At 45.2% G+C, this 25,572-nt stretch overlaps 1 protein-coding gene across 1 annotated transcript in view; it reads right to left on the reverse strand.

The window, feature by feature from the left end:
- The window catches only part of VAT1 (vesicle amine transport 1), a 441,315-nt gene that overhangs the window by 91,455 nt on the left and 324,288 nt on the right, over window positions 1-25,572 (reverse strand). The gene's annotated exons all lie outside the window — the stretch shown is intronic.

Consider the following 25,572-nt stretch of genomic DNA (forward strand, 5'->3'; position numbering starts at 1 on the left):
TCTTGAAAAAGGAGATGAGATTTGGTTCCTCCCTCTTTGCTGATGTACCAAACCACTGACATACAGTCTTGTTTGAATCACAATTGTTCCCGAAGGAAGAGCAGTTTGAAAGGTTTGCAATATTAAAAACACTACTCTTAGCTCCATATGCAAGTAGGCTTCTGTAAGGGACCAAGTGCCTTGGACAGTCTTGCCCAGAAAATGCCCCCCACCCATCTAGAAAGCATCTGTGGTCACTATAGCCTTGGGCTCTGGAAGGACAAAGGGGTAACCCAGGAGAATTTATTTAGCGGAATCCACTAAGCTAGATGCTTTTTGCCATGATTGGTGATCAGAATCTGGTCTGGCATAGGATGATATAGTACAGACCATTGAGAAGCCAACAGTCATTGTAGAATTCTCATGTGATATCTAACTAGGGGAGCTAGAGCAATTGTTGCTGCTGCAGAACCTAGGGCCTGTAAAACTAGGTGAGCAGGAACATTCTTCACATGTATAAATTTTCCACTTGTGTTATGATTTTTTTGAAGTCTCAATGGTGGGAGGGATGCTATGATTGTTGTCGTATTTAGCAATGCCACTATAAACTTCTAACTCTGGGTTGGAGACAATTGAGATTTTTCTTGGTTGACAGTTAAGTATGCACAGATCTGGAGAACATAATCCCTTGTTTCTATCAGCAGATACCTGGTTGGAGCGGTAATGAGCCAGTCGCCCTAGTACAGAAACACCCGGGATGCTATAGTGGTGGTTGTTTTCAACAATTCCCCCTTAAACTCCAAACTCTGGGTTGGAGACTGTTGAGATTTTTCCTGGTTGATAGTTATTCTTAAGTATGCACAGGTCTGGAGAACATAATCCCTTGCTTCTATCAACTGATGCCTGATTGGAGAGGGAACCAGCCAGTCATCCAAGTACAGAAACACCTGGAATCACAGTCTCAAGTGAGCGGTTACTGCTGCTATACATTTGGTGAACATCTTGGGGCTGTGCTGAGACCAAACGGTAGTGCCCTAAATTGGTAATGACTGGCTCCCGGCTACAAGTGGAGGAGCTTTCTGGAGTGCTTGTCCATTTTTATATAGTAATATGCATCCTGAAGATCTATCAAGCACATCCACAGGTTCACAGGTGTTTACTAGGCTAATGATCACAAGGCTTTTTTAAGCCTAGCTATGCATCCCAAATCTCTGACAAGTTCTGATGCCCTTGATAAGTGTAAGCATGGGGCCTGGGAGATGAACCATTTACAGGTTACCTGCGTCTATTAAAGACATAGGTGCCAAACCAGGGATGAACTTCTGGCTTCTCATCAAATTGTCCAAGTTGCACTTGAATTGGGTTAGGGAGGAACACTGCTTCACATGGTTGGGCAGCCTGTTCCATACAAGGGGTAGTCTCTGGGATACATACCTATCTCTCCAGCAGGTACCATTTATAACACAGGCAAGGTTTTAAGTCTTTAGAATGGGTAATTTTGGTGCTGTTTGTTTTGTGGATATGCAGGAGGTCCATCAAAGTGGGGTCTGACAATGCCCTGTATGCCAGGCATAGATCTCCCCTCAAAAGTCTGTAGGAGACGGAACACAGGGATAGGATCTTGAGGTGGTCTGCATAGGACACATTACTTACGCCCTGTATTATTTTAGTGAGGAACCTCTGTGGACATTCCAATTGTTGGATATGCCTGGTTAGGTACATACGTATCAAAGGGGACATTGTACTCAATGATAGGTCTGATGAATGCCGAACACAGTGGAACAATGACTTCCTTGGACGTGGATGCCATACCTTATTTACAAGTTGAGCAACATAGAAAGATTTCCATACCACTGTAGACACATCATGATCAAAGCCTAGATTACCATCTGTGTTGTCCCAAAGTCCCTGACTACTGGGTCAACTCTGGCTGTAAGGTGCGTGAGACATCATATGCAGGGACCATAAACCATGGGCCATAAATGTGACGTCCGCAAACACAGATCTCAGAATTGAACACCTCAGTCGGACAACAGACCATCTAAGGTAAGCTGAAGAGATGCCATCCAGGAAAGGGAAAAGGACCTAAAGGGGTTTGGAGGGAGGGATAGGAATACTGCAACATGGAAGAGAAGGACATCTATGGTTATGGTAAGACTTTACACAACTACTCTCTGTCCTTCTATTCTCATGTTGCAGTATTCTAACATGTGGGAAAGTACCAAAGCTCAACCTGTGATATAGGATGAGGAAGAGGATGCAGTCCCCAGTAATCCTTGGAGGATGGCTTTAACAAACCCTGCCCTAGCCCTACAGATCCAGTCCAATTTACAAAGTTTAGTGAAAGTGTGGACTGAATACCATGTAGCTGCCTCTAAAATGGTGGCTGTAACTAGTCCTTTGATGAATGCCCCTGGAGAGGCCACAGCTCTGGTTGAGTGGGCTGACACAGTGTAGGGTAACTGTCTTCCATGGAAGGAGTAGAAGAAAGATATAGTTTTGGAAATCCATGCCAAAATTAATTGCTTGGATACAGCTTTTCCCAAAACCCTGGGGTGAAAAGATACAGACGGATGGTTGGATTTCCTGATGTCCTTAGTACTATCTAGGAAGAATCTAAGTTGTTTGTGAACATCAAGGGAATGGAGCACTCTCTCGCTGTCATTTTGTGGATAAGGAAAAAAAGTGGGCAAATGAATAGATTGGTTCAAGGACAGTTCATGGACCACTTCAGACATGAAGGAGGGGTTTGTATGCAGGGAGTCTCTATCCTTATGAAAAATGAGGTAAGGTAGGGTAGCCATGAGTGCTTGTAACTCAGACTCTTCTGGTTGAAGTTAGGGCTACAAGAACAAAAACTTTCCAGGTACACATCTTTAAGGTGACCGATGCTGCTGGTTCAAGTAGAGCAGTAGTGAGCTTCTCCAGAATACAATTCAAATCCCAAGGAGGGGGAGTGGGTTTTCTCAGTGGTCTGATGTGAAGGACCCCTCTGAGAAAGCATCACCTCTAATCTGGATAACAAAGGTGGATTGAGACGTAAGCAGGCTGAGATAGCTGACAAATGGACTTTCACTGAAGAGTATGAAAGTTCAGACTTTAGGAGCTCACACAGATAAGACAAAACTAGACGTACATCTACCTGAAAGGGGTCTAGTTGCCTGTGAAGATACCAAGTGGAGAACCTTTTCCATGTGGATAAATAGGATCCCTTGATAGTGGGATTCCTGGCCTCCTGCAGGATAGATAGCACATCCTCTGAATAAAGGTGTCTAAATGGAATCAAAAGTTTATCACCCACAGGTTAAGTCAGAGTATGTAAGTGTGGATAGATAAGAGACCCCTTTTGTTGTGTGATGAAGTCCACCCTGTGAGGTAACTTGTGGTGATTGCTCTTGGCTAGCGACAAAAGGAGGAGGAGTGCTGCCTTAGCCAGTAGTGAGTCAACAGCAAGATTTTTGGCTTGTCCTGCTGAATCTTCAGTGGGACTTCCTGTATAAGGGGGAAGGGAAATGTATAAAGAAACATCCCTTTCCAGGGAATTGTGAAGATGCCCACTCTCCAGGCTTGTGGGAAGGGGGGACCCTGAGCAGAATAGCTGTAGATGTATGTTTTGAGGGGAGGCAAACGGCTATCTGTGATGTACCCCACTGGTGGACTATGTCCAGGAAAACATCTTTGTGTAACATCTATTTGTGATTTTGAGACAGTGATCTGCTGAGGGCATCCACCTGCTCATTCTTCTGTGATGGGATGTAAACTGCCTGTAGTGTTACATTGGAATGAGTAGCCAAGCCCCATGCTTGGATGGCCGGTCTGCACAGTAAGAGCTGGTCCACCCTTGTCTGTTGATGTACCACAGTACTGTATTGTTGTCAGTGCGGGATGACGCAGAGCTGTAAACTCTGAAGTCTCAGAGGAAGTCAGAGGAGTGGTGGTCAAAGGACTGAATAAAGGTTCGGCTCCTGGACCCATAGGGGTTGGAGCTGAAGAAGACCTGTAAAACCTCTCACCCACAACATTTTATTTACCAGTCTCCCCATGTCTAGTTCTGTAAGGTTTTTGGTGGAAACAGACGGACGAGAGAGAGGGAGATTGTCTTTGAATAAATACTTCTCGTAACTCACTCGAAGGGGTCAATAGATGGAGAGTAGCTAGTCATGGGTAGAACTTACTATTGTCCAATATCTAAGTTGTGCACCAATGTAGTTGGTGCCAAAGAAGCAAAAGGTAAATTTTCCTGTGCCAAAGCCTTCGGCATGGAGGTGGTTGGTGCAGTCTTTTTCTGGTACCAAAGTCTGAGACAGAAGCCTTCAGTTCCTAGGAAATTTTTGGAACTGAGGATTTAGGTTTCTTAGATGTTGGTGCCGACAGGGAAGTTGTACCGGACAAACTCCTCTTTTTACCAGAAAAAGAGGAGGAAGAGGACAACAAGAGGGGGAAGAGGCGAAGGAAGCCATACTACAATCACTCCCAACCTTTAACTAGTACACCCACTCCACAATTTCTCTAGACACACTCCAATATGCAACTTCTCTTCACCTCTCATTTCTCCTATTTTTCTCTCTGCCCTAACCTCTTATCACTCCTACATTTCCCACCCACATATATGTCCTCCACCTCCTGCACCTATGAAACTCTCCCAACAACTTCCTCCTTTATCATCTCCCTCTCTTCAATTTCTCTACCACCTGTCATCATAAACTAACTATATTTCAAAAGCACCCACCTACCTGCAAATCCAAACCTAAATTCTACAACCAACCCTTACATTTTACTCCGCTCTGGAGATATCCACCCCAACCTAGGTCCTATTTCCTCTCCCCACAGTCACATACCCCACACATGCCTCCCTCCACCTCTCCTCACACTTCTAACCATCCTCATAGTCAAAACACATCTATATACAAACACCTAACTATCTTCTCACTAAATACTCAAAGCCTAACCAACAAAATCACTGAACTACACACACCTACCTGGATAGTCCATACCTCCCCTCAAATTCTGTCCTTATCTGAAACATGGCTCAAGCCACACATCACTAAACAAAATACTCCCACCTGGCTATAATAGCTACCGTTCAGACAGAGTCCCAAAAAAAGGGGGTGGTGTAGCCATCCTCTACTCCGATGGCCTAAGCCTCTCACCATCCCTATTCCTGACTTCCACCCTGCTGAACTCATCTTCCTAAATTGCCATCTAAATCCACACAAGAAATTTGCTACTGCTTCCATCTATGCCTCCATGGAAATAATATGCCCACCCTAGAAAATATCCTAGCCTGGTTTTCCCACAACATACACTATGAAACCCTCATCCTTGGAGATGTCAATATAGACTGGTTCAAACTTACAACTGGCGCTCCACAATTGAGTATGAACCTACAGGGTTTCCATCAACTAATAACATCCCCCACCCGCCTCCATACAAACTCATCATCCGGCTCCACCATGGACTGGATTCTCAATAACTCCCCCTACCACTACCATAGCCCCACTACCATACCAGACTCAAGTGATCATCTCCCAATCTGTATTCTAAGACACGCCTCCCAACTACCCAAACCCCACCTTTAGAGACTATCGTAAACTACCCCCCTATTCAACTACATACCATCTAGTTTTAACTGGTCCATCCTTAAGCAAATCCCTCGATGCAGTCAATAAATTCAACAGCATCTTCCTGAATACCCTCAACTCCCTTGCCTCCTCCAGGAAAATTGGAATTAAATCAAATTATGCTCCTTGGCTCTCTAACAATCCTACATCCCTTATGCAAAAAAAAAAAAAAAAAAAAAGACATAGCACTTGGAAGGCCTGGGTTAAAACAAAATAAACCCCCCCTGCTACAAAATTACATAATCTTGTTAAGAAACTAATAAAGACAAAAAGCACTACTATAATTCTGCTCAACTCAATAACAAATCCAACCCTTAAGTTCTTGTCTACTCTTAAAATTCTTTCTCCAGGTCGCCCTTCCACCCCCTTCCCTTACCCAAATCTCCTCAGGAAACCGCTACCCTCCACAACAAACACTTTACTGACACAATCAAAAACTGACACCATCCAACTCTTAACACAACTACTACTCCAACCACTCCCAACCCACTCAATACAAATCTCTTCTCCTTTCTACCTGTTCCCACCTCCTACATTAAATCACTTCTTCTGAAGCTTAAACCCTGCATCTCCCCTTCACAGAATCTCCCTCCTACCTTCCTCAAACTTGCTACAGTATCTATAGCCTATCCTATATCTATTCTTATTAATAGATCAATTCAAGAAGTTACAGTTCCTATCATATGGAAATCCTTCTTCACTATCCTCCTGCATAAAGAAGGAAACTCAACTGACCCATTCAGTTACCATCCCATAGCCATCCTATCCCCCCCCTGCATAAAGAAGGAAACTCAACTGACCCATTCAGTTACCATCCCATAACCATCCTATCCCCCCCCCTCTAAGATACTCGAAAAATGCATTCACTCACAGCTTCTCAATTACCTCCTCCAGCATAACCTTCTCACTTCCACTCAGCATGGTTTTGGGCTTAACCATAGCACTACTGCCCTCTTATCTTTCACTCATACTATTGCCGAGGCTCGAGACAACAATCAACTCATATCCTGTCTCGTCCTTAACCTTTCCAAAGCTTTTGACACGGTCTCCCAACTCCATACTGCAATCTAAACATGCTAAGTTCAACCCATCTGCTACCTCCCTTGCCTGGTTCTCTAGCTACCTCTCTTCTAGGCAGCAATCTGTCAGATGACTCTCATCCTACTCTCGCTTTATTCCAGTCCCAACTGGAGTACCACAAGGCTCCATCTTGGGTCCCCTGCTGTTTAACATCTTCACTAATGATCTTGTAAACAATCCTTCCTCATCCAAAATGCAGATGACTCCACTCATCTCCATCTCCAGCAATATCTCTGAACTCCATACCCTAACCCAACATTTTTTATCCATTGAAAAGTGCTCATCTGACAATCTTCTCATTCTAAACCCTAAAAAGACAAAGCTCTTACACTTTCTCCTCCACTCTCTCTCACCATAAATCCATCTTTGCTATTACATCCTCTACCAACACAATCATAACACCTGAACCATACACAAAGCTCCTAGGTGTCATCATTGATGACAAACTCAAATTCAACCTGCACATATACTCCAATGTGTAAAAAAAAAAAAAAAAAAAAAACACCAGAAACTAGGTTTACTATATCGCAACAAAACCCTTCTAATGCAAGACCATCTCTGGCACAGGAGTTTCTCCTCCCTTCTATATGCTGCCCCAATTCTAACAAACATTCAGGCCACAACCATGAACAAGCATAAAATAAAATAGCTAGATTCATTATGAACTCACCATACAACTCACACCACTGCCTTGCCCTAAACTCTCTCCAATGGCTCGAACTTCCCCAATAACTCCTCCTATCGCAGTTTCAGATACACTCTATTCTATACAAACCATCTTCCTATCCAGCTATCTCATCCCTGGTCTGCACCTATACCCCACCTCGGACACTCCATACCTCTAACCAACAACTTCTGAATATCTACCAACCCAAGAAAAATGTGGGCAAATTTCTATACAAATGCTCTGTAGCCCAAGCTGGGAATAAACTTCCCTTAGACATACATTCCATTACCCACCCATCACACTTTAAGAACTTAAACTTCATCTACTTAATACCAAGAGCTGCCCCTGCCATCACCCAACCCAATCCCTCTCTACCCCTGTGTATCTACAATAAGCTCTCTCCTTCCACCTAGTTACCTACTAGGTGGCTACCTACTAAACCCACTCAACTAAATTGAAGATTTAATACAATATGTAAATCTATATTTATCTTTGTAAAACTGCTACTTGTATATTGCTATGTACTTGCTTTTCACTTTTATTACATTTTATGATCTTTTGAATTTCAAGATTCTTTAATGTCTTTGAATGTACATTTCTTTACTATAAATTGTCTAACTGGAGCTTTTCTCCTCGGGTCTCTACTGAAAATGGGCCACAAACCCAGTTGGACCAACCTGGTTAACAAATGTCAATCAAATAAAAACAAATGAGAGGAAGAGCAGAAGAAAGAGGAAGAAGAGATATGTCTTACTTTTGTCTACAGCAGATATGGCCTCTCCAAAGGTGGACTGGATCAACCCTTTCAAAATCAATTTGTTTCATCTTTCAACAAGCACTCTATGGCTAAAGCCATGACAAATACTGCAGTCTTCCTGTAAATGTGCAGGACCCAACAAACACACAGGGGATGCAGGTCAGATAAAGGTATCCTATGGCCGCAATTCTGGTATATTGGCCGTCGATTTCTCAGCCATGACAGAAAACGGCTGAAAGGCACAGGTGCGCGCACACACACACACACACACACACACACACACACACACACACACACACACACACACACACACACACACACACGAGATAGAATGCACTTTCAAACAACAAAATTGGAAGGAAAGGCAAAATACTTTTTAACTAGAACAAGGACAGGGAAAGATACCATCAACAATAAGTATACCAAGGTGTATGGAAAAGAGGCTCTCAGCGATGATACAGAAATACACTGGCGTGTATGGAAAGGGAACCGCGAACAGTAGACAGAGGGAAGAGGAACAGCAAAAGGGAATAAACAGTGCAAAACTAGAGAAATCACCTAAGAAAATTGAGCTAAGCTCAAGAGCTCGGGTAAGCATTTCTGTCCAAATAAGTGGCACACAAGATCTGAGGTACCTGGGTGACTAGCATTATGGGTAGAGGTAAAGCAAGAGTTTTTGGTTAGCATAAGCTGTAATAACGGCCAAGTCAGTTCCAATGTCAGAACCGAACCCATACGTCAAGGATAAAATGAAAATTGACAGCATCAGCTGTATTGTTGTGCAAGTAAACTTACACTAACAATAAATATTAGTATGATCACTGCTGCAGTAGTCCAAGCTATATGGGTTATATCCTGCATAGGTCACAAACAGCTGTCCAGCTTCCAAAGTTTCCAGGCACCGTCCACATGCCCAAATAGTTAACAAATCAAACCGAGCTGTCCAAAGTCAGACTTGGCACCAAACCCTTCAGAGCTTTCATGCTAACAGAGAGGGCTATGTTGAGCTCTCACAGCATGCCCACATCCTGGCATAAAAATGGAAAATAAAGGGGTTGTGGGAGGAAGAGGCTATGCAGTGATCAAACATTACTATTATGCCAAGTTTATTTTAACTGTACCACATTCATTATATGAATTACTGCTGCAGTACCCTATGCTATATGGGTAGATGACTATAGCTAACATTTGGTAAGTGGAAGGGTTCAGAAACCCCTGGAGAATGGTCCTAGCAAAGTAAAGAGTGTCTCTCCCTTGCTCACTGAGGTAATTCCAACAGCCACAGAGGACGTAGCTAGCCCCCACCCCCCAAATACATAGTGGCTGTGAATGTTACATCAGAGGGAACCAGGAAAAATGTAAGTTGTCTCAGGAATCTGGTCTGGCCACAGCAGAGTCACCAAACACGGTGTCCCTTTCCTCAGGAAACTGAGCGGCACAAGCCAATAAATCTTCAAAGTCCCAAAAAGTCACTTCTCTCCCCAATAAAAACAAATTAAAAGGCATTTCAGTATACTTTGCCAGCCTGAAAATGTAAAATAGTTTCTCCACAGAAAAAGTACTTTTAGAAGTCAACTTTTAAAAGGGACAAAAAAAGTTAGCTCCCATTTAAAAATACAGTGAAGTCTTGTGACAGTCTGGTAAAACAATCTTATAGTTCAAAAAAAAAAAAAAAAAAAACCCGAAATGAAACGAAACAAAAAAAGAAGTTATGTAGTCACCATAACGTTCGATGTATGTAGTCCATCTCGCCTCACATTCTTACCCTTGGGGTCCGGAGCCGAACCTCAGGTCCTACTCGGCCATATTCTAGCTCAAATTGGCTCGTGACTAAGAGATATCCCATGCTGCAACGCGCCTACCCCCAGATCTTGTTTGCTGCAAGCTCACGTACACAAACACACTAACACGCTGAGAGGAAGAACCAACTCAAATAATCAAAAAGGAGTGCTGTAAACACAGACTAAACCTCTAGGTCCTCCAGGAGGGGGTAGGTGGGTGGGTTAGTAAGAATGTGAGGCCAGATGGACTACATACATCGAACGTTATGGTCAGTACATAACTTCCTGATGTTATGCAGTCCAATCTCACCTACATTCTTACCCTTGGGACAGCGTCCATAGCACCTAAACCTTGGGTGGCTCACTGGAAAATACTCCTGAGCACTGTGGAACCAAAGGAAGATCTGCCTCTAGACATCAAATCCAATTTGTAGTGACCAATAAAGGTGTGAGGCGATGCCCATGTGGCTGCAGCACAATCATCATCCATAGGCATCCTAGCCTGAAAAGCAGTAGAGGTAGACACAGATTGCGTAGAATGAGCCTTCACTTTAAAGGGTAATTCCTTGCCATTTGAAGTACAAATGAAGGAAATGCAACTAGAAATCCATCTGGACAGAGTTACTTTAGAAACTGGAGCCCCAAGTCTATTGTCTGAGAACGAGACAGAGTTGATCTGATTTCCTAATATCTTTAGTTCTATGTAAATAGAAACGCAATTGTCTGTGAACACTTAGCTGATGAAACTTAAATTCTGCCCTGTTAGAGAATTCAGGAAAAAACACAGGCAGCTCAATGGACTGGTTGAGGTTGACAACCAAAGCAACCTTAGGCATAAAGGAAGGATTAGGTCCTAGAGAAACCCTATCCTTGTGAAATACCAAGTAAGGGGACCGAACAGATAAAGCTTGGAGTTCAGAAACCTGCCTAGCCGAAGTGATGGCTATCAAAAAGAAGGTCTTTCAAGACAAAAATTTAAAGTCACAAGTTGCTGCCAGCTCAAAAGGAGGCGAGGTAAGCCACTGTAACACAAAATTGAGGTCCCATGGCATTACAGGATCAAAGACTGGAGGTCGAAGTAGCACAGTCCCTTTCAGAAAAGCCCTACAAAGTCTGCGCGCCATTACATTGGGTTCATTAGCAACATGAAAAGTAGAAATGGCTGCCAAATGCACTTTGATAGTTGCCGCAGCTGATCCCTGGCTGAACAGTTGAGAAGAATTTAAAACTGACAAAATGGGAGCTGTATAGGGATCAATCTGCCTTTCATGAGCCCAGATGGAGAATCTCTTCCACTTACTGGACTAAATCTTCCTAGTAGAAGGCTTGTGGGAAGAACACAGAATATGAACCACCTCTGGGGAAAAACCATGAAGCCCGACTAGGGACGGAATTGGAGCAGCCATGCTGTCAATTTGAGGGTCTGAATGGAGGGGTGGAACTGCCCTGACATACGAGTCAACAGATCTGGCTCTGGGTAAAGAATCCATGGATCATCCATTAGATAAGGGTGGAGAAAAGGAAAACAAATCTGACAAGGCCAGTGTGGTGCAATCAGTATAATTTTGCTTCCCAAGGATTGTGTTTTCTGAATAACCTTCGTTATCAGGGCGACTGGCTGGAAGTCATAGAGAAGACCGGAGGGCCAATCGTGAACTAGTGTGTCCCTGGGTGCCTCCCCCTTCGGGGGGATAAGGGTGAAGTAGCTGCTGCATTTGGCATTGAGGGGGGCTGGCAAACAGATCGCAGCAAGGCTGACCCAATCTGCGGAAAATCCGCTCCGCCACTTGTTCGTTCAGGGACCACTCGTGAGGCAGCAGAATAGCTCTGCTCAGCCTGTCTGCAATCACGCTGGACTTCCCCGGTATGTGCGTTGCCACTAGAAAGCGTCAGGAAGATACTGCCCAGTACCACACTCGAAGTGCCTCTGCAAAGGGGATACGACCTGGTTCCTCCCCGTTTGTTCAGATACCATAACACTGACATGTTGTCTGAGTGGATTGCAATTGTCCCATGAGGAAGAAAGCCCTGAAGTGCTTGCAATGCTAATAGCACCGCTCTCATCTCCAAGACATTGATATGCAAATGGGTCTCGTGCTCTTGCCACGTGCCTTGGACTGTCCTGCCGAGATAATGCCCCCCCCCACACCTGATCTGGGCGGCATCCGTGGTCACCATGGCAACTGGAGAAGGAAGAACGAAAGGCATGCCCGTGTTGAGATTGCTGGTCTGAAGCCACCAGCACAGATCCTGCTTGCACTTGTCTGTAATCAGAATAAGATGGGAGAGCAGGAGATGCTGTAGAGACCATTGGGCAAAAAGTAGCCACTGAAGAAGCCTCATGTGTAGTCTCGCAAGAGGAACTAGCATAATCGTGGCAGCCATGGTCCCTAATAACTTGAGGACCACTTTTGCCTCAACCTTCTTCAATGGTAGCAAAGCGTAGACCTGCTGCTGTAAAACCTGAGTTCTCTCTTCTGGTAGGAAGGCCTCATGAGGACAGTGCCTAATTTGGTGCTGAAAAAGGTTAACATGCTGCGAGGGCAACAAGACCAACTTTTCCCAATTCAGAGTAATTCCCAGACTTTTGCACAGCGCAATAGTGGTGTCCTGGATCTGTAGCAGTAGATGCCTGGTCGTGGCAGACAGGAGCCAGTCGTCTAGGTACGGAAACACTTAGAATCCTGACGTCTCAAGTGAGCCATTACCACTGACATGCATTTGAACACCCTGGGGGCAGTGGTGAGACCAAAGGGCAGGGCACGAAACTGAAAATGACTGGCTCCCAGCCGGAAGCGCAAGAGACTTCTGGATGCCCTGTCCATCTTGATATGGTAGTAAGCATCCTTGAGGTCGATGGAGCACATCCACACATCTTTCCCTAATAACGGGAGAATTGACTGTAACGTGACCATGAGGAACTTGGACTTCTCTACAAGAAGATTCAAACGGCTGAGATCCAAGATGGGTCTCAGATTCCCTGTTCTTTTCGGCACCAAAAAGAATCTGGAGTAAGTTCCTAAACCTACTTGGTCTGAGGAGATAGGCTGGATGGCTCTCCCTTTGACAGCAACTTTTGTACTTCTAAAGTTGCGGAATCCCTTTGACTGGGTGGAACGTCTGGGATTCTTTTGTTTGGAGGGGGACAAGAAAGAAGGGGAATATGATAACTTTTGGAAATTATCTGTAATACCCACTAGTCTTGGGTGATGTCTCGCCAGGCTTCTGGGTATAGAGAAATGCGACCCCCGAATGGCTCCAGAGACGCACAGTCTGGCCTCCCCTCAGGAGCGCTGGTAGGGAGAACCATGAAAGGAATCGCGGTCCCCCTGGTTAGGCGGGCCTCTTCTGCCTCTAGGGTGACATCTACCTGAATTTCCACCCCCTCCTCTGCCTCTGGAGGGGGAAATCACTCTGTGTCGTGAAAAAACCTCTGCGACTTTCTGAACCCATTTTTCCACCCTTCTGGCCCTTGGGGTAAGGTCTAGAAGGCATGGAAAAAACAGACTCCCACGGCAGACAGGGTTTTTCCTTCCTGCTCACTCCTAGTGAGTGTCCTTCACCTTGGTTCCAAATAAGGATGAACTGTCAAAGGGGGCGTTGGTGAAAGTAGACTTGAAAGCCTCCGCGAAGTTGCACAGGCGCATCCAGGACAGTCTCCTAAGAGAGCCTCCAGAACCCGCAGCCCTGCTCGCTCCATTGGCTGCGTAAGAGATCAGCCCCATGGAGGAGTTGGTAACAGAATTTAGGGTAGACATCTGAGCACTGACCTTCTGAGCCACAGCATCAGAAACGTTACCCTGTAGAGAATCTCCCAGCTCTTTTAGATCATCTCTCTGGAGCCGTGTAAAATGCGACAAATAGTTCAGCGACCGCAGTGTAAAGGCCGCTGAAGAGAACACACGCTTCCCATACCTGTCCATAGCCCTAGACTCCTTGTTAGGGAGATGGATGGTAGATGAAGATTTTGCAAGTTCCTTCTTGGCGGCTGCTGCCACCACCATGGCATCTACTAGAACGCCTTTTGTAAGAAATTCTTTGCCAGGAGGAGCGGACAAAAACTTGTTGGGGTCTGGAGTTTCCCACACCTTTCGACAAAACTCATCTTGGGAGTCAATGTGCTTCCTCTTGCATACTCTCTTTCTGGGGAGCTCCTCAGGTAAAAACTCTAGGGAAGCCTCAGAAAGTTGGGGACCACTCATGGAGGTATCCTGAGGTCTTGGGTCTCCGCTGTCCCTGGATAGAGGGGGATCTGAGACCGATATCTGTGCTGGAGGGGGAAGAATGTCAGTGCCGTAAGATGCAGCTGACGACCTGGCCAGCACACTCCTCATGACCTCAAAAGCTGATCCTCCCTGGCTCCGAAGGTAGACTATCCATGGAAGATACGGAGGTAGCCCTCGGAGCAGAGGAGATGAGGTCCGAAGCTGATGTCGGGTCCATGCTCACCCAAGCCGAAGCACCGATAGGAAGGCTAGGAGCTGAAGAACTATCAGAGACCTCCCTCTCGGGTCCGACCAGTGAACTGTGTATCCTGGACCCCGTGGACGGCGCAGATGGGGTCGGACCCGAGATGCAAGAAGGGGCTACTGGAACCAACCTCACTGCGTCCAACGGAACCAACAGCTCTGGCTCCGAAGAAAGGCTCGGATGAGGAGCAGCCAAAGATGAAGGGATGATGGGCTCTGGAGTCTAAAGCAATTTAGCCAGCACCGATGACTGGAGCAGTTTCTTCACCACTCTATCGACAGTCATCGGAAAGGGTCCGAGAGGACTTACAGGATACGGTTGGGGATCTGGATCTCCCTACAGAGGGGGACCTGTGAGTCGGAGAAACCAGTTGAAAAACTGGAGACCGGCTCCGAACTGGAAAATCTGTCACCAGCTCCAATAGACTGGGAGCCAATGTCGACATAACAGTTGTGCTGCCTTCTGTCGGCCCCGAAGCCAGTGGAGCCGAAGAAGCAAATATAGTTTTGGTGATATCCTCTGGTGGCTTAGAGGAAACTGACGGAGCCAGAGAACGTTTCTTTGAGGATTTTTTGTCTGTTTTTTTGTCCGGTTTGGAAGGAGAGGATCTGGAACTAGAAGACCTCTCCAAGTCTTCTTCAAAGGAAGGTTTCTGCAGTCCTTTTTAAAATAAGCTTGTTCTTCCTCTCTTGCAGCACACAGGGACTGAAAGTGTGGCAGAACAAGCAGGATTCTTGTAGATGAATAGCCCCCAAGCAATACATGCACACTGAGTGCCCATCAGTCAATGACATCTTATTACTACATTTGACGCACTTTTTAAAGCCCGAAGGCCTGTGCTCTTTAGAATCCTTGGACATGCTGACAGAAAAAACAAACACAGGGAAAAACAGTGGGGACACCTTCACCAAAAATAACCAATGATAGACTGCGGGAAAGTAGAGCCTCTAACTGAAACGGCCTAGAGACCGCGGGATAACCACAGGAAGGATTAGGTCCTCTAACTTAAACGGGCCTAGTCTGGGGAATAAGCAGGAAAAAACCCACCAGAACAGGCACACAACAAAACCAGCTAACGGGTATACTACAAAAATACAGGGGAGGACTAGGTCCTCTAAATGAAACAGGCCTAGCCAGTAGACACAAAAAAAGGATACAGGATATCGAGAAAAAGGGCCAACAGAACCGGTCGCACAACCAGCAGAAGAAAAAAACACACACACAAGCTATGAAAATAGCTTATGGAGCTACAATACTGAAAAATTGTACTTAGCCATGGCCAAGAGCGAGACCACGTCCGAGCTATACGAGCGGCAAATGAGATCTGGGGATCCAAATAAAATCGAAGTTCTCTGTCCATCATACTGCGCAAGAGGGGGTACCAGTGCTGGCATCACCAGTCTGGTGCAATCAGTATTGTCCTTGGTTTGTCCTGTTTGATCTTTAGCAGAACCTTCGAGAGGAGAGGCGGGGGGGGGGGCATAAACCGAGAGGCTTTCCCAGGTAAAGGACAGGGCATCTACTTTACAAGCTTGACTGTGGGGTGTCCTTGGGTAGAATTTGTCCAATTGGTAGTTCTGAAGGGAGGCAAACAGGTCCATCTCTTGAGTCCCCCGTTTGTTCCTCAAGAGGTTGAATACTTTTGGTTGCAGCTTCCATTTGTGTGGGTCCATGAGTTTTCTGCTTAGGTCATCTGCCAGTGAATTTAGCTTGCCTGGCAGGAATTGAGCTTGTAGGTGCACTTGGTAGTTGCTCCCAGGAATACAATTTGTTGGCAGGGTACTATATGAGATTTATTTTTGTTTATGGTGTGGCCCAGCGAGGTTAGAAGTTTCTTTATAAATGCCAGATGTTTTAATAGCATGTCCTGGCTTTCTGCCTGAATTAGACAATCGTCCATGTATGGGTATATCTGAATATTTCTCTGCCTGCAAAATGCAATGGCTGGAGCTAGACACTTGGTGAATACCCTGGGCGCAATAGATGAGCCAAAAGGGAAGTGCAGAAAAATGATAGTGCATGAAGCCTGCTCTGAAGCGTAGGTATTTCCTGCAAGATTCCCTTATTGGAATGTGCAGGTAAGCTTCCTTTAAGTCTAAGGAAGCCAACCAGGCATTTTTGCCTAGCATAGGAAGCAGCTGTCCTGGAACATCTTAAGGACATAAGAAATGCTAATTTTTCTAGTCCTGTGGCAAAGCATTTTATTGACTATCATGGTGGGTGTGGTGACAGTCTGAAATTCAGCATATTAGGAAGGCCTTTCATTTGTAGAGGAGATGATGTCATAGGTAAACTTTTGGAACTAGAGACTAGAATGATAATTAAATTTGGGTTGAATCAGGAATTGGCTTTATAATATATTTAAATATAATGTATGTATATTTATTTATTTATGAATCTATTAATTTATATTCCTAAATATTAAATATTATTTATTTTTCATAAATCATGAATTTGTAATGCATTTATGCAAGTATTTGTATTTATTCATGTATTATAACAGAATTCATTTTGATACATTTTGACATTACTTGGTTTCTTGGAACACTGTTGGATTTATTTGTTTAAATGATGTCTATTTGAAGAATATTGAAAGTATGTGTACATATATATTTTGTTTTGAGATCACTTTAAGTTAAATTGTTTTCTTAAAAGATTTTGCATCACTTGATTAATTGAATAATTGATTGCAAAAATGGTATATTAAGGTGATGCTGAAATTAATCAAACTGTGATCCTTTGAAGGCGAACTGCCGAGGTACCAGATCGCTCATTAAACTTTTCCAGTGGAAGAAAGCTTCTTGGTGTGTATATCTGAATATTTCTCTGCCTGCAAAATGCAATGGCTGGAGCTAGACACTTGGTGAATACCCTGGGCGCAGTAGATGAGCCAAAAGAGAAGTGCATGCACTCAGGTCTCTCAAAAGCAGGTACAAGTACGACTCAATCATTGTCCACGCTGGTGTTAACGACCTGAGACGTACCTCCTTGGACTACATGAAGAGAGACAGAGGAGCTCTCTGATTATGTAGCCCAAGCAGGTATGACCCTGACCTTGAGCAGTATCCTACCTTCACCAAGAATGATGCCACAATACAGAGATAAGATGATCAGCTTTAACAATTGGCTTAAACTCTGGTGTCATTCAAAGGGGATCCAATGTCTGTCTGCCTGGGATGACATGCTGGACAAGCCACGCTGCTTCGCAAGGGACGGCTTGCACTTGTCACCCTTGGGATTCCGGATTTTGGCAAAGGCTCTTGCCACCCCCATAGTGCCTTTTTTAGGCAAGGCTCAAATTCTAAACCTACCACCCTAGAACAAAACAAATAAAAAAAAACTAAGGGTAATGCTGCTCAATGCCAGAAGTCTCAACCTCAAGATGCACGCACTCGAGGCCCTTCTCAGTATGGAGAACATCGATGTCTGTGCTGTGACAGAAACCTGGTTCAAGGCTCCTGAGAGCACCCCAGCACTATCAGGTTTTACCTCATATCATGCGTTCCTGCCCCAAAACCCGGACAATACCAAGAAAGGAGGAGGGGTATCCATATTCATCAAGGACACCCACACCTCAAGATTGGTGGCATCGCACGATGCATCGGAAACCATCCAGGTGCAATTAACCATAGGCAAGATTGCTCTGCAATTTGCAGCATGTTACAGGCCACCCTCGCAAACTCAGGAACCTCATATGGCCTTCCTGAAAACACTGGAGGGGATAAATGTATCTCCAAACACCATCATACTAGGTGACTTCAACTACCCTAATATAGACTGGGAACACTACTCAAGCCCAAACACTCTAGCCCAAAAGTTCCTGGAATTCATAAACTCAAATGCCATGGAACAACTAGTCACTATCCCCACAAGAGGAGAAAACATACTTGATCTCATCATCACGAACATGGGAGCACAATGTTCAACGCCGGAAGTATACCCCTCACTGGTGAGATCTGATCACAAACTAATCTCGCTGGAGGTCCTCATCCCGCCCCCACCGAAATGAAAAGACCACAGTAAAGAACATCTCGAAAGACTTCACACTTCTAAAGACTAGTGTGGTCTCCTTTAAGGCCCCTGAGCCGGCGGTTAACATTACTCAAACCGCTGAATCACTTACAAATGCCTTCTACCAGCACCTGCAAGGCTGCATGGATCAGGCAATCCCAAGCAAAACAAAGACTCTTTGTACCAAAGGCAAGCGTCAGTCTGGTGGACCCCAGCCATAAACAAACTCTACAACAAAAGGAGAAAGCTACTACAAGATAGAGCAAAATCCTTAAAAGGTAAGACACCGCTGATCACTATAAGTAAAAGCTAAGAGCTCTCATAAAATCATCCAAAGCTAATTTTGAGAAAAAATAGCTAAGGACTCTAAAGACAACCATAAGGCATTCTTTAGCTATGTCAGAAACCTAGGAGGAAACTCCCAGATATGCTCAGAATTAGTTCAAAATGATGTGAAGATTACTGATCCTACAGACATTGCCAACATACTGGCTGACAGGTTCAGTGCAAACTTCTCCCCTAAAGGAGAGATATCTATACCAAATGATTGTAGCCCCCAAACATCTGTAGCCCAGGTGAAAACTGCTCTCTCAAGGCAAAGAACACAGCATCCATGGGACCTGATGGTGTCCCCGGCTGTGTGCTCCATGAACTCAACGAGGAATTAAACCCACAGTTAGGACAGCTGTTTAATCTTAGTCTCACCTCCGGATCATTCCAGGAGTGGCGCTGACTGTGGTCCCACTCCACAAAGGCGGTGCCTCCACCGACCCTGTAAATTACCGTCCCATTAGCTTGACAAGCCTTATCTGCAAAGCCATGGAGAGGATCATAATGGATCTCATAAATAAAGACATAGGGAACTTGCAGACTTTGGATCCAACCCAGTTTGGCTTTGTCAAAGGCAGATCATGCCTTTTAAACTTGGTTGACTTTTTCGAAACAGTCACCAAGACCATTGACGAGGAAAGGCAGTCCATACAGCCTACCTAGACCTGGCGGCTTTTGATACAATACCTCACTCGGGTATCATTGAAAAACTCATCAACTTAAATGTAAACCCATACATTACAAGATGGGTTGCAAACTGGCTGAGTGACAGAACCCACAGGGTCAGAGTTGCTGGCGCCATGTCAGACTCAAAGCCTGTCACAAGTGGTGTCCCACAGGGCTCAGTCCTGGGCCCACTCTTGTTTGGCATCTACTTTTCTGAAGTACAAGCAAACACAGGAGGGTTATGGCTGACAAAGTTTGCAGATGACTGTAAACTGGCCGTAGTTGAAAACACATCCAACACAGATATCCTTCAGAAGGGTCTCACAGAAACGGATAACTGGTGCCAGAGCCATGGCCTAAAGTTAAATGCCAAGAAATGCATAGTCATACCCTTCGGGAAAAATAAGGTTACCCCTAGCTACCATATAGGTGGCAATCCCCTGAACACAGAAGAAGTTATTAGGGACCTGGGAACCCAGGTTGACAGTAGCCTTTTATTCGACACTCATATTGCTAAATTAGTTAGGAAGACCTTCTACATTGCCCACCTTATCATGAAGGGATTCACATCTAGATCAAGGGAAGTCATAGTCTCCCTATACTCATCACTCATCAGATCAATGATCGAGTACAATGCCCCATTCGGAATGTATCTGACCCGACACTTGCAGCAGCTGGAGAGGCCACAAAAGTTCCTCACCAAAAGGATAAAGGGTCTCAAAAATCTGTCTTATGCTGCCCAACTGAAAGAACTCCAGTTATATTCAGTTGCTTACCGCTTGCTCAGAGGTGACCTATGCCTGACATACAAGGCCATGTCAAACCCAGATTTGATGAACATGCTTCATCTCAAAAAATCTAGATCCCTCAGAGCCACAAGGGCGGGAGACTTAAACCTCGACACGGTTATTAATAGGACGTGCTGGAGGGATAGATTCATCACCCAAAGACTCCCTATGCTGTGGAACAAAGTTTATGTGAGGCAGAGCACCTCGCTGGCCTTGTTCAAGAGGAATCTTGACCAATGGATGGGAGATCGCAGATACACCCCAGGGGTTACCTCAGTGTCACTGCTCGACAGAGGCACAGCAAAATAATGGGCATAGTTTCACCAAACTAAAAGGGTGGCGTAAGCCACAAAACTATGGGCTAGGCTTATAAATGCCCTCGGGCAGATAGCCTAGTATGAACCTATGCAGAAAACTGATAGTGCATGAAGCCTGCTCTGAAGCGTAGGTATTTCCTGCAAGATTCCCTTATTGGAATGTGCAGGTAAGCTTCCTTTAAGTCTAAGGAAGCCAGCCAGGCATTTTTGCCTAGCATAGGAAGCAGCTGTTGAAGTGTTAGCATTTTGAATTTTGGGATTACCAAAAAGGTGTTTAGAATAGAGAGGTCCAGGACAGGACGCCAGGAGCTGTCTTTTCTAGGTACCAGGAAGAGTCTTGAGTAAAAACCTTGTCTCCTTTCTTCTGCTGGGACAGGTTGAATAGCCCTGATACTTAGGAGAGAGAGAAAGTACAGTTTTGTACCTACCATAAATAGGTTCATAGGTTCGTACTAGGCTATCTGCCCTAGGGCATTTATAAGCCTAGCCAGAGTGTATGTGGCTTACACCACCCCTTAGGATGAGAACACTATGCCCTTTTAGGGTTTAGTTTACTATGCCTCTGTCTAGTAGTGACACAGAGATGACTCCCGGGGTAAACCTACGATCTCCCATCCACTCGTCGAGATTTCTCTTGTATAGAGTCAGTGAGGGGCTCTGCCTAACATGGACTGGGATTCTGTTCCAGAGTGTAGGGAGCCTCTGGGTTATGAATCGGTCCCCAGCACGTTCTATTTATTTCTGTGTTGAGGTTTAAGTCACTTGTTCTCGTGGCTCTGATGGATTTGGATTTTCTGAGGTGGAGCATGTCCATTAATTCAGGATTGGACATGGCCTTGTACGTCAGGCACAGATCACCTCCGAGTAGGCGGGATGCGACTGAATAGAGCTGGAGTTTTTTGTCGGGCAGCATATGACATATGTTTAAGACCCTTTATCCTCTTGGTGAGGAACTTTTGGGGTCTTTCCAACTGTTGCAGGTGTCGGGTGAGATGCATCCCAAATGGGGCATTATACTCTATCATTGGCCTGATAAGAGGACAGGGGCACAATGAACTCTCTTGATCTAGATGTGAAATCCTTCATGATAAGGTGGGCAATATAGAAGGTCTTCCTAACCACTTTGGCAATGTGAGTGTCAAATGAGAGGTTACTGTCAACCTGGGTCCCTAGGTCCCCGATTACCTCTTCTGTACTTAATGGATTACCGCCTATGTGGTAATTTGTCGGTACCTTGTTTTTCCCAAAGAGTATGACTACACATTTTTTGGCGTTCAGCTTAAGGCCATGGCTCTGGCATCAATTATCCATTTCTATGAGGCCTCTCTGAAGGATGTTTGTGTCCGCTGGAGTATCAATTATGGCGCCCAGCTTGCAGTGTGCGAACTTTGTCAGCCACAATCCTCCTACGTTTGCCTGTACCTCGGAAAAATAAATGCCGAAGAGGGGTCCCAGGACTGAGCCCTGTGGGACACCACTTGTGACTGGCTTAGAGTCTGACATAGCTCCAGCAACTCTGACCCTGTGGGTTCTGTCCTTGAGCCAGTTTGCAACCCATCTTGTGACATATGGGTTTACATTTAAGCTGGTGAGTTTGTCTATGATGCCCGAGTGGGGTATTGTGTCAAAGGCTTTTGCAAGGTCAAGGTAGGCTGTGTGAACTGCCTTACCCTCATCAATGGCCTTAGTGACTGTTTCAAAAAAGTCGACCAAGTTCAAAAGGCAGGATCTGCCCTTGACAAAGCCAAATTGGGTAGGATCCAATGTCTGTGGGTCCCCAATGTCTTTGTTTATGAGTTCCATAATGATCCTCTCCATAGCTTTGCAGACCAGGCTAGTCAAGCTTATGGGGCGGTAATTTCCAGGGTCCGTAGAAGCACCGCCTTTATGAAGTGGGACCACTGTTGCCGTACGCCACTCTTTGGTGCGTATCCTGTAGTAAGGCTAAGATTAAACAGCAGCCTTATGTGTGGGTTTAGTTCCTCTTGGAGTTCATGTAGCACACAGCCCGGGACACCATCCGGTCCCATTCATGCTGTGTTTTTAGCTTTAGAGAGGGCGGTTCTCACCTGGGCATCTGAGATGTTAGGGAGGCTACACTCTGCTGGGATAGTTATTTCTCCTTTTGGGGAAATTTGCACTGAACCTGTCTGCCAGAATGTTGGCAATGTCAGTGGGTTCAGTGTATTTTGTGTCATTTTGGACTAACTCTGAGCATATCTGGGAGTTTCCACCCAGGTTTCTAACATAGCTAAAGAAGGCCTTGTGATTGTCTTTTGTGTCTTTTGATTTTTCTCTCAAAGTTGGCCTTGGATGATTTTACAGTGATCGTAGGTTTTTGCTAGTACTGATCAGAGATGCCTTCCCTTTAGGGATTTTGCTCTGTCATGTAGTAGCTTCCTCCTCCTGTTGTAAAGTTTGTTTATGGCTGGGGTCCACCAGACTGGGCGCCTGCCTTTGCGGGAATGGGTCTTGGTTTTATTTGGGATTGCATGATCCATGCATTCTTGAAGGTGCCATAGAAGGCATTTGCAAAGGATTCAGCAGTGTGGGTTGTGGTTTCCACTGGCCCAGGGGCCTTGAAAGATACCACTTCAGTCTTAAGAAGTGTGAAGTTTGCTTTTGAGAAGTTCTTCACTGTGGTCTTTTGTGCAGGGGGTGGGGGCGGGATGTGGATTTCCAGTGAGATTAATTTATGGTCTGATCTTACCAAAGAGGGATGTACTTCAGGTGTGGAGCATTTTGTCCCAATGTTTGTGATGATCAGGTCTAGTATATTGTCTCCTCTTGTGGGAATGTTCGAGTGCTCATACAGCTGAAGTCATAACAGATGGGTTATCCTGCTGTCAGGCGGGTCCTTGGTCGGCCGAATTCCAAAGTCCAGGTCCGGCGTCGGTTGTCGTCGCTTCCTCCCTGACGTCAGTGCGGCAGGGGTATAAAAGAGGCAGCCAATGCCATTTTCTTCAGTTTTTCTTGCCCCAGATGTCAGGTGCCCCCAGAAGGAAGGCAAACATAATGTTATGCAAAAATGCAATGTTGATAAATCAAAAACAATAGTTGCAAGCAAATACACCATAAAAGAGTATCCCAAAAGGTTACATGAAAAGGGTTTGTCATAAGGCCTGTCCTAAGAGGGGTTGGAGGGAGGGAAACCTGGACTGCAGCTGTATGAGCACTCGAACATCTACATTTATGGTAGGTACAAAACTGTACTATGTTCATCGTGCATACAGCTGCAGTCATAACAGATGGGTAGAATCCCAAAGCTAAGTAAGGGTGCTAGGCACTAAGTGGAACTAGGAGGGGCTAGGATGTGGCAAAGCCCGCTCTAGATTTAGAGTATAGTGGGAGGTGATGGTGCTTGGAGAAAGTGTGCACTGAACTCCAGGTGGCTGCTTCCAAAATATCCTTGGTAGGGACCCCCCTGAGGAAGGCTGCAGAGACAGCTGTGGCTCTGGTGGAGTGTGATCTGATGTATGCAGGCACAGTTTTTCCATGAAATGAGTAACAAAAGCGTATGCAGTGGGCTATCCATTTTGAAATTGTCTGTTTGGAAATAGCCTTTCCTTGAGCACCTGCAGCATAGGACACAGAGTTGCTCAGATTTCCTGAAAGGCTTTGTCCTGTCCAAATAATAACGAAGTTGTTTGTGAATGTCCAAGGAATGTAGTAGTCTTTCCCCTTTGTTTTGTGGATTAAGATAAAAGGTAGGTAAGTGGATAGTCTGATTCAAAGCTACACTGGATACTACCTTTGGCATAAAGGTAGGATTGGTTCGTAAGGAAACTCTGTCCTGACGGAAAATGATGAATGGTTGCACAGCCATGAGGGCCTGTAGCTCCGAAACCCTGCGAGCTGAGGTGATAGCCAGAAGAAAGGCTGTTTTCCATGACAAGTACTGTAACTCTGATGAAGAAGCTGACTCGAAGGGAGGAAGTGTCAGCTTTTCCAATACGAAGTTGAGGTCCCAAGCAGGGACTGGTAGTTTCCTTGGGGGTTTTATATTCTTTGCCCCTCTGAGGAACTGCCTTAAGAGATGATGAGAGAATAAAGGAGGATCTGTGTTGTATTGTGCAGAAATGGCTGAAGCGTGGATCTTGATGGAGAAGGAAAGTCCATTGTTTAACATCTCAGCTAGGTACTGTAAAATTTGAGGTATATTTATTACCCAAGGGTTCTGTCCCTTTTGATTCCAGGCACAAAATTGTTTCCATTTGGTGGAGTAGGCCTTTCTAGTAGAAGGTCTTCTGGCCTCCAAAATGACATCCTGCACCTCCTTGGAGAGGAGAAACTGTTGGGAAATCAAGGAATTCTCCATGCAGCTAGATTTAGAGTTTTGAGATGGCTGTGAAGAGTTTTGTAGTTGTGCTAGGACAACAGAAGAGGGACTAGAGGTAGGTTCCATGGTGGGGAATGTGTCAGGATCTTCAGGAGCGGATACCAGTGTTGCCTTGGCCAGTCTGGAGCAATGAGAATCATTTTCGGCCTCTCTGCTCTGGCTTTTAATAGAACTTTGGGCAGCAGAGGAAGAGGCGGGAAGGCATAGACTGTCAATGTTGCCCAATTGAAGGAAAGTGCATCCACTTTCCAGGCTTGTGGATGATAGGTCCTTGAACAAAATTTTTTCAACTGGCAATTTCTGTGGGTAGCAAAGAGATCTATGTCTGGCTGTCCCCATGCCCGAGTTATCTTTGTGAAAATTTGAGGATGCAACTTCCATTCATGTGGATCTGTCATATTTCTGCTTAGGTTGTCTGCCAGTGTGTTTTCCTTCCCTGGCAGGAATTGTGCCTGTAGTTGAATTTTCAATTCCAGTGCTGTGTTCCACAGGGTCATGGCTTGCCTGCACAGGGGGTATGAATGAGTTCCCCCGTTTGTTTATGTACCACATCACTGTGGTGTTGTCTGTCCTTATCAATAGCTGGCCTGGATGCAGTAGATCTTTGAAGGTCATAATAGCCTTTTGCACGGCTAGCATTTCCTTTTGGTTGATGTGAAGGAGCTTCTCTTTTCGTGCCCATTTTCCCTGAATGCACTGATCTGTCATGTGTGCTCCCCAGGCGTGGTCTGAGGAGTCTGTTGTGATGATATGAGTTGCTTGAGGT

Source organism: Protopterus annectens, chromosome 13.part0 (genome assembly GCF_019279795.1).
Source record: "Protopterus annectens isolate FY-2018-M chromosome 13.part0, PAN1.0, whole genome shotgun sequence".
Classification (NCBI taxonomy): Eukaryota; Metazoa; Chordata; order Ceratodontiformes; family Protopteridae; genus Protopterus; species Protopterus annectens.